The sequence below is a fragment of the Dipodomys spectabilis genome, unplaced genomic scaffold (genome assembly GCF_019054845.1).
Source record: "Dipodomys spectabilis isolate Male_0828 unplaced genomic scaffold, ASM1905484v1 ptg000343l, whole genome shotgun sequence".
Lineage (NCBI taxonomy): Eukaryota > Metazoa > Chordata > Mammalia > Rodentia > Heteromyidae > Dipodomys > Dipodomys spectabilis.
Window position 1 is genome coordinate 431,865 of NW_024871020.1, and position 9,416 is coordinate 441,280.

The 9,416-nt window shown below is 36.5% G+C and overlaps 1 non-coding gene across 1 annotated transcript; it reads left to right on the forward strand.

Moving 5' to 3' along the window:
• Positions 1-8,067: 8,067 nt before the first annotated feature.
• On the forward strand, positions 8,068-8,174 carry LOC122095314. The gene has a single exon (XR_006145091.1). It is a non-coding gene; the product is annotated as a U6 spliceosomal RNA (small nuclear RNA).
• The last annotated feature ends 1,242 nt before the right edge of the window (positions 8,175-9,416 follow it).

Here is a 9,416-nt window from a genome sequence, read left to right on the forward strand (position 1 = left end):
TATCATGAAACGACTTCACACTGACAGGTATAATTAAAAAATGATAAATATTCACAGTGGCACAAAAATGCCTTAGGTGCCTAGCAAGACAGCACGTTTTTCCAGAGACTGCATGTGGTGTGAGCGGTTTGCAACCCAAGCAACTGTAGAAGATATTGCACCCTAAACAAAACTGATAATTGCATGAACCCAGTCCTCTATGACAGATTTAGGCAGGCCTATCTTAGCGATCTTGTTAGGGACATGATGAAAAATTTATAGTTTAGTTGTGATTACACATGTCACTTAGTCATTAACTATATTTAACATAGTTCCCTTTGCTCTAACTTATATTTTTATGGCTCAGGAAACTGTTTCATGTTTGTGAAAACTTGGCTGTTCACAACATAGACATGGGTTTTTAATCCTTTTGAAATTACTGTCTGCATAGTGTTCTATGAGATGAGCTTCTCTTTACCATATCATAGGAATAAACTTACTCTGATTCAAACTTGGACAATAGCTACCTTGTTCTCTCTCCTAGAAAACCATCTGTATAGACTTCTTTACATGTAAACAGACCTTCATTTACTTGCAAAAGTCTGTCGGTGAATCAAACCTAACTCCCAAGTGAGGTGAATTCCTGTCATGCTTTCTTTACATTAAAAATGTGAAGAACTGTCCAGCAATGCACATACTTTTTAATGTGAATTGTGACTCATATTTTTCATAATGTGAATCAAGCAGAGGCATCGGTTTAAGATGTGAAAGAGCCTTACAAAGAGTATTGGACCTTGAGAATTGCCCTGGGTATGAATATTTGGAGAAATATTCCTTCTAAGACAAAGGACTCAGTTTTTTTTTATTTTAAATATTGTGCTGGCAATGGGGTTTGAACTCCTGGCCTTGAGCTCTATCTGGGCTTTAATTCTCAATGTTTGCTCTATACCACCTGAGCTATAACTTCACGTCTTCGTTTTACCAGAAGTGCAGAAAAGAATCTCTTAGGTTTATCTACTTAAAATAGCTTGGAATTGCAATTGTCAAGTTTGAACCTACTGAGTATCTAGGTGTAAGCCACTGGTGCTGTGCTAGAACTCACTTCTTAAGAATAAATAATCACAAAAAGAGGAGAAATAAATATTTGTTCAATTGTGTATGTGTTGTCTGATAAACCAAATCACTTGCTACTGGAAAAGAAAAAGAGAGAAGTTAGAGATTAATATGGAGGAGAGAGACAAAGAAAGAAGGGATGGGTAAATGAATGGAGGGGAGTGAAAGAGAGGATATGAGAGGAGAGGGTAGCTGGGTAGAATTGTCTACTGCTCACTAAGGTATTGTTGGACAATCAGTACCTTTACATTTATGTAGCCAAAGCTTTATATTTTTGGTAGTAAGCTGAGATATAAAATACCAGTTTACAGCTAGTAACCTGTTAGTGTGCTTCCTCCCGCACCAAGGAAACCACAGTTAGGTTACTGTTACAGAGAAGGCAAGAGTAAGAAGTTTAAGTTATTCTGAGAAACAATAATTGACATGCCAGGAATGGTCCCTTATATGGTGAAGTCAAGCATCACTCTTGTTCCCTGCTACAGTCTTCCTCTCAACAAGAATAGCAGAACCAAAAGAGGAAGGAGATATCTGAGTAATGATCATCTCTCTGTTTACCCTCATCCCTTGGCCTCTCAAACAATAAAGCCAAAGGAGACTTAACTTGAACTAGTGGGGAAAATGGGGGGAAAGTTCAGTCTAGCTTATTGTGAAACTTTTTAAATAATTGGGGCAGCATTTCAAATACTGAAATAAAACTTTTTAAATTATTAATAAAAAGTTACTCGAAATTTATTGAAAATTTAGAAGACTACAGGGCTCACTACATAGTGGAATCTGCATAATTAAAACTGACTCGTGCTCTTATCATCAGAAATTGAAGATTGTCCCTAAACATAGACTGCTGAAGTGATAAGTGATGGAAATTCATATTGGATAGCATAATGCTGAGAGCATGGAAATTATTTCCTTTCCATCTTCAGTGTGTAGAGAAGAATAAAGGTCTCTAGGATGGCCCTGAAGGTGCAATTCTAAATTTAGGACAGAAGGTGAATAGTAAAATAGACCTATGTCAGCCATTCAGAGATTAGAAATGTGGAGAAATATACTCATTTATGTGGTCAAACATGGAAGAGAGGATGTGGCAAGCCCATAGCCAAATGCCAAAGGTAGAGATATTTAACAAAATACCATGAAGTTGAAACAAGTCTTAAAAGGGGATCTAGGCTTAAAGGAAGTAGGGCAGAAGGATGGAGAGGGAAATGGTGGACTAATACAGTTATAACACTCAATGTACATATGTGAGAATATAAGTAGGAAACTTGAAGGGATAGGTGGGGTTGGGGTAAGGGAAGGAAGAAAAATGGAAAGTTTGACAATGATCCAGATGCACTGAACATTGAAATGCACATACACTCTATTCAACACTGACATGATGAAGTGAAACCCCTTTGCACAACTTGCTAAAGATAATTTTTTGAAGTTTTAATATTAAGAGACCAGAATCATAAACCTTTATAGATAAATAAGAGGATAGTATTGACATATTGTTGAGGCTTTTGTTCCTTTCAATATACAAAATTAAATAAGTATCAAGTCTGCTGCAAATTTCTTAAACTGTAGAGAACCAAATTCCAATATTCCTTCACTTTAAATAAAAATAAATCTTATAGACTGTGGGGGATAGCAAAGATGGCCCTGAGAGGAAGTTGAGTGGGCAGAGCTGGATTTGTTTAGGTTCAGTGTGTAAACATCTCATGGAAGCTTAGGTGCATGATAAGGTGTGGCCTTTCAGTGATTGGTTGGTTCCATTTCCTCTCCTCCCACGCAGTCTTTTGCTTTAAAAAGGGGATGCTCCTTGTTAATAAACGAGTTCCTGCTTGGTTTGACTCCCAGCTGAGTCTGATTGTCTCCTGGGCTACTGGGCTAAGGGAGGCTGGGGAACAGGCGAGCAGCCGCACTTCACTTCGCATTTACCTCTCTTTGGACCCCGTCTGTCCAAAGACGGACGAAGACCCAACAATAGACCTTTAGGTTTCCCAGTTGTTTCTAAATATCTTAATGTAATGCATTGGAACTAATTTCATTCCATATTTAAGTTTAAATTGTAAATCACTAAATTCTTTTAAAATCCTCTCGCTCGGGCACAGGTATGGATAGATAACTGATGTGGGCAGAATCAGAATTATTCAGAAGGCTGTAAATGGATGCTTACTTAGTTTACTGTCTGCTGGGTCATAGAATACAGAATGTCCTAATTGGAAAAACTTAGCCTTCCCAGGTTTTCTGCATATAAACACTCCATCAACATTTTGTTATTAGAGGATTATTCAAGACTAGCTATATGTTGATTGATAATGACTAACCATGACAGGAAGGAGAGGGAAATCCATCAGTGAGGTTCTGATTTGTGCTTCACAAAGTGTTATGAAAGCTCTCCATGAAAATCTAGCAGCTGCATTTCTAAAAAGTCCTTGTGTGGTAACATTTTCTTTCTTTCTTTCTTTCTTTCTTTCTTTCTTTCTTTCTTTCTTTCTTCCTTTCTTCCTTCCTTCCTTCCTTTCTTTCTTTCTTTCTTTCTTTCTTTCTTTCTTTCTTTCTTTCTTTCTTTCTTTCTTTCTTTCTTTCTTTCTTTCTTTCTTTCTTTCTTTCTTTCTTTCTTTCTTTCTTTCTTTCTTTCTTTCTTTCTTTCTTTCTTTCTTTCTTTCTTTCTTTCTTTCTTTCTTTCTTTCCTTCTTTCCTTCTTTCTTTCTTTCTTTCTTTCTTTCTTTCTTTCTTTCCTTCTTTCTTTCTTTTTCTTTTTTTTTTTTGAGTCCGGTTGTGGGGCCTGAACTCTGGGCCTGGGCGCTGTCTCTCAGCTCTTCAGCTCATGGCTAGAGCTTTACCACTTGAGCCACAGCGGCACTTCCGGCTTTTTTTTTTTTTTTTTGCTTATGTGGTGCTGAGGAATCGAACCCAGGGCCTCATGCATTGCAAGGCAAGCACTCTAGCACTGAGCCACCTTCCCAGGCCCTGTGGTTACCTTTTCTGATAATGTCTCAATTCAAGTATTTCTCCTTGGAGTTCCATACTATTCAATGATGCTGTATTAGCTCCTTGTTAAAATTTGCAGACCGGTCTTGGTGATGAAATGTGTGCTTTTCAAAATTGCTCTCCTAATTCCATCCACAAACTGCAAACAACATTTATCTGAAAAAATTTGTATCTGTTGATATTGCATATATTTTTATGTTTCATTTCAAACCTAGAATGCAGTAAAAATTTTCATAGCAATTACTCTGCACTAGCTTGTGGGCAGATTCTAAAGTGAATAATATACTGTGTTTACGTAGAGAATTTGAGTATCCAAAGTTTTCATATACCTTTGGTCCTAAAACCAATACCTTACTGATATTGAGTGATAAATACAACTTCCTATAAGTACAGAAGTTTTCCTTGTATCTTTTTAATATATATTTTTTATTGTAAATATACTGTACAGAGGAGTTACAGTTACCTAAGTAAGGTAATGAGTATATTTCTTATTGAGCATTGTTACCCCCTCATTTGTTTTTCCTCTACCATACCATTCCTTCACTCCTCCCCAACTTCCCCATTCACCCCCCACCCCTTGATAGACTGTCTTGTACACCTCATTGTTAGAATGGGTCAACCTGTATCCTTTCCTTATATCTTAAATGAAGAAGTGCTAGCTTGATTTATGCTGATTCTACTTGTGTAGACACACCTAAAATCACTCATCAAGGCCAAGAGCACATAAATGAAACACCATCATTTTTTGTTACTTGGTATAATTGTGTTCTACACATTTATTGACAGGTTACAAATTATTCTCAAACTTTAAAACATTAAAAATATTTTCTTTTTTTCTTATTTTCTTGGCCAGGAAATCAGCAAGACCTTAGTCAGCATTTCTCACATAAGACTTTTCACATGAGTTGGTTAAATGTATGTGTAGAATCCAGTCCTTGGAAAAAGCTCAAGTAAGGATGCCATTTAAAGCCTTATAACTTTATTCTTTACCAGGGCATTCTCCTTCTACTTTGATTGTTGAGAGTTTCTACAAGAGCAAGCATTCTGTGGGGAGCAAGGAAACACCATATGAACTTTACTTACTGAGTTTTCTGAGTGATTTGCTATCCCTTGTACTGCATTTTGCAAGTGGAATCTCTCTAAATGTACAAGTTTTAAGAGATAAGAGAGTGGTAAAAAAAACGCTTAGAGACAAATACATCTTGAACATACTTTGTTCCAAGCATTCCATTTGAGGCATATTCAACACCTAGTGAAACTTGTGTTGGCTATATCTATGTGTCTTTCTCCATGTGTGCATGTATACATGTGTACATGTACGTGTGTATTTGCGTGTACAGTAACATACATGTGTACATATATAAGGGCATATACACATATGTGTGCATATATAAATAAATATACATATACAAATATATGTGCATATATATATCAGTTGTTCAGTGATTTAACCTATAGTTCACAGCACATTGTCTTTCTCACAAAGTGTACATGATAAATTGCTCCTAAGATCTGTGTTCTATGATGGGCATCCTTTGTACACACTTCCCACATTCCTTTTTTTTTTCATCCCTGTGAGCAACTTCGGTCCACTTTCCATAGGCTAGCTTTGTTTTCATTATGTGTAGTTACTAACTGATAATAAAAGAAAAAGGTTGTTTGTAAAAGAAAGAGAACTTTTAGGTCACAGGTTAACAGTATCTTATCCATCCCAATGATTCCTATGAGATAAAATTTATAATAGTAAACGTGAAAAGGAATTCCTAGATCTGCTCTTTTGCCATTTATTATGGCAAAGAATAATATCAAGTCACTCTTATAACTCTTAAAGAATGCAAGGGTAACTGATGGTCGCTATCATGTTCCCACAAAACTAGTGGATCCTGAAGTATAGTAGTAGACAAGCCGAAATTCTAAGTACCAGACATGGTACTTAGACATGGGAGAGAGTGAAAGAGAGAGGGAAATATCACAATACTAGAAGTGCATAACAGACAAACAAGAGCTGTATGAGAATATTCATACTGCTATCTTTAGACTCTATGTGTACATTTGAAGGTATTTGTTAAATGATAACAAATCAACATGAAATATAAAGTTATTTTGATAAAAATAAAAATAACTCAGAAGAAATTATAAATGAAAAAACAATCTTCACTGAAGCAAACTCTCAGAGATATTTATGACTTTGAAAAGGATAAAGTGGCTGAAGTTAGTATAAATTTGGAAGTACAATTCACAAAAATATAAAAATATATTTATATCTCTCACTCTATTACCGAAAGCAGAAAGCAAATGTTGTTTAGATGATTTTTTAAAACACAGTTTCTGGGAAGGTGGCTCAGTGGTAGAGTGCTTGTCTTGCATGCATCATCCCCAGGGTTTGATTCCTCAGCACCACATAAGCAAAAAAACATGGAAGTGGTGCAGTGGTTCAAGTGGTAGCGCTAGCCTTGAGCTGAGGGACAACACCCAGGCCCAAGAGTACATGCCTCATGACCAACAAAATCAAAATAAAGAACAACCCACAGTCTGTCACTGTTTTGGCCTTAACTCTGTAATACCGCTGCTTCAGCCTAGGGATAAAATTTTAGGTGTGGACATTTATCAAAACTTCTGACTCAGACTCTATTTGATAATTTTTTAAATAAATATTTTGATCTCAATTTTCCTCTTTTTAAATGAACATGCACCTATAAAAATTGGTTTGACCATCCAAGTAACCTTCTCAAAGTGCCTCCTAATGATGATTTACAAAAAGTTGTACTAGGGCTGGGAAGGTGGCTCAGCGGTAGAGCGCTTGCCTTGCATGCATAAGGAACTGGGTTAGATTCCTCAGGAAAAAGAAAAAAGCCGGAATTATTGCTGGGGCTCAAATGGTAGAGCGCTAGCCTTGAGCTGAAGAGCTGAGGGACAGCGCCCAGGCCCCATGACCAGACCCCCCAAAAAAAGTTGTACTATATTTCAACAAGTAAAACAATGCTACAAATAAAGAAAACAATAATTAAATGTTAATAATTAGTAAAATAAAAAACAAAAATATTATCACTGTTTTCACTATTTGAAGTGTACTACATATTAGATTTTACTATTTTCTCATAATCCTGTACATTTAACACTGACTGAGGTTGTGATGTTCATCAAGAGTTTTATAGAATATGAATAGTCTTTAAAGCTATCCACTAAGATTACTATTTATGGCTCTTCTCATTATTTGTTTATGGCTTATATCATCATTTTTCCTCGTTAACTTATAAACTGAGGAAGCCCTAAAGTTTTAACAGCCTGTGTAGTTAACAAAGTGTTAACACTTCATTCTGCTTCTTTACACAAAAACTTTGCAACTTCTCATTGATAAAGTTTCTCGAAACTCTGAAATGTACATACTTAGTAGTATATGTCTGCTACCATAAATCTTAAATACTTTATGGAAAAGTTTTATACCTGCCAAACAGTCCTAATTTTGGCATATGTAAACAAATTCCCAAAATTAAATATATTTAAAACATTAAAACTTTTAACAAACCTTAACACTTGGTGCAGTGTTCATTATGACAGGTGCCTTGTATAGAATAATTGAATCCCCCTCCTACACATTTCTTGAGCAACAAATATCTGGAATTATTTTGTTTTTGACATGTCAATCTTGACTTTATTCTTAAATTTGTGCTTATGTAAGAAATATATGGTTCTAAAATTTCATGACAATTCTTTTGAACTTACTTTTTGTTGAATTGTCTAGTTTAATAAAATCCAACTGCACTTTTTTTGGGGGGGGGTCCATTCATGGGGCCTGAACTCTGGGCCTGGGCGCTGTCCCTCAGCTCTTCAGCTCAAGGCTAGCGTTCTACCACTTGAGCCACAGCGCCACTTGCAGCTTTTTTCTTTTTGCTCATGTGGTGCTGAGGAATCGAACCCAGGGCCTCATGCATGTAAGGCAAGCGCTCTACCACTGAGCCACCTTCTCAGCCCCCACAATTGCACTTTTGATATAAAAAATATTCTGTGCTCAATTCAGCCACACATACACTAACATTGGAACAATACAGAGAAGAGTAGCATGGCACTTGCGCAAGGACGATATGCAAATTCGTGGTGTGTTTCATATTTTTACAACAACAGATGCTGGAGGGGATGTGGCCACAAGGGAACCATACAACATTCTTGGTGGGAGTGTAAACTTGTTCAACCACTTTGGAAGGCATTATGGAGGTTCCTCAAAAGATTCCACATAAAGCTCCCCTTTGACCCAGCAGTCCCACTTTTGGGGATTTACTAAATGATCACAAACAAGACCATACTAAAACTACCAGCACAACTATGTTTATTGCAGCATTATTTACCATAGCTAAGATATGGAACCAACCAGCTGTCCCCACTACATGAATGGATCAAGAAAATGTGATGTATATACACAAGGGAATTCTATGCCTCCATCAGAAAGAATGACATTGCCCCATTTGTTAGGAAATGGAAAGACTTGGAAAAAAATTTATTAAGTGAAGTAAGCCAAGTCCAAAGAAACAGGTCCCATGGTTTCCCTTATTTTCAATAACGAATATATGTCTGGGTTAAGCAGACAAGGTCAAAAGCTATGTGCATATGAACAGAAATGATAATGTTAAGGGAATTGAACCCCACGATAGGGAAACAAGTAGTTTTTTGTTTCTTGCTATTGTTTCTAACGTACTTATAATGTGCGATGTGAATTTTCGTTTCTTTGTATGTTCCTCCCCCACGCTATAACCCTTGTTTTCTCTGTGTTTGAAGTTGGTGCATCTGCCTCTTGTATGTACGCTTCTCTAATTTGGGGAGGGGAAGGGGAAAAATGTGTGCGTGTGAACGCATGTGCATGCATGTGTGTTGGCATGCTCAGAGTTTGAAATCAGGGCTTAAAGGTCTTGCTAGGCCTTTCTTCTCTAGGTTGGTGAGGTACTATATGAGCTACATTTTCTTTCCTGGGTCTTTGCTAGTTCATTAAAAATTTTGAAAAATAATTTCATGAATTTTTTTTTTTGGCCCTGATTGACTTCCAATGGTTATCCACAGATCCCAGGCTCCTGAGTAGCTATCCCGAGTAGATAGGATTACAGGTGTGACTAGCCAATACAAGGCTTTCAGCATAATTTTAAAAGTAGAAGAAAATTTACTTCATGGGGGCCTGTTTAATTATCTCCTACTTTTAAAACATTTTGGATTGATTAAATGTGAATTTATTTCATTTTTGGATTCTTAAAAGATAGTAAGTGATGATATTTAAAAGTTTTGGTACTTTTTAAAAAAGGAAACTGGAACTGTGGGACAGAAGAAATTTGTTTCTCTTTGGACCTCAATTTAGAAGCTCAGCTCTGTGC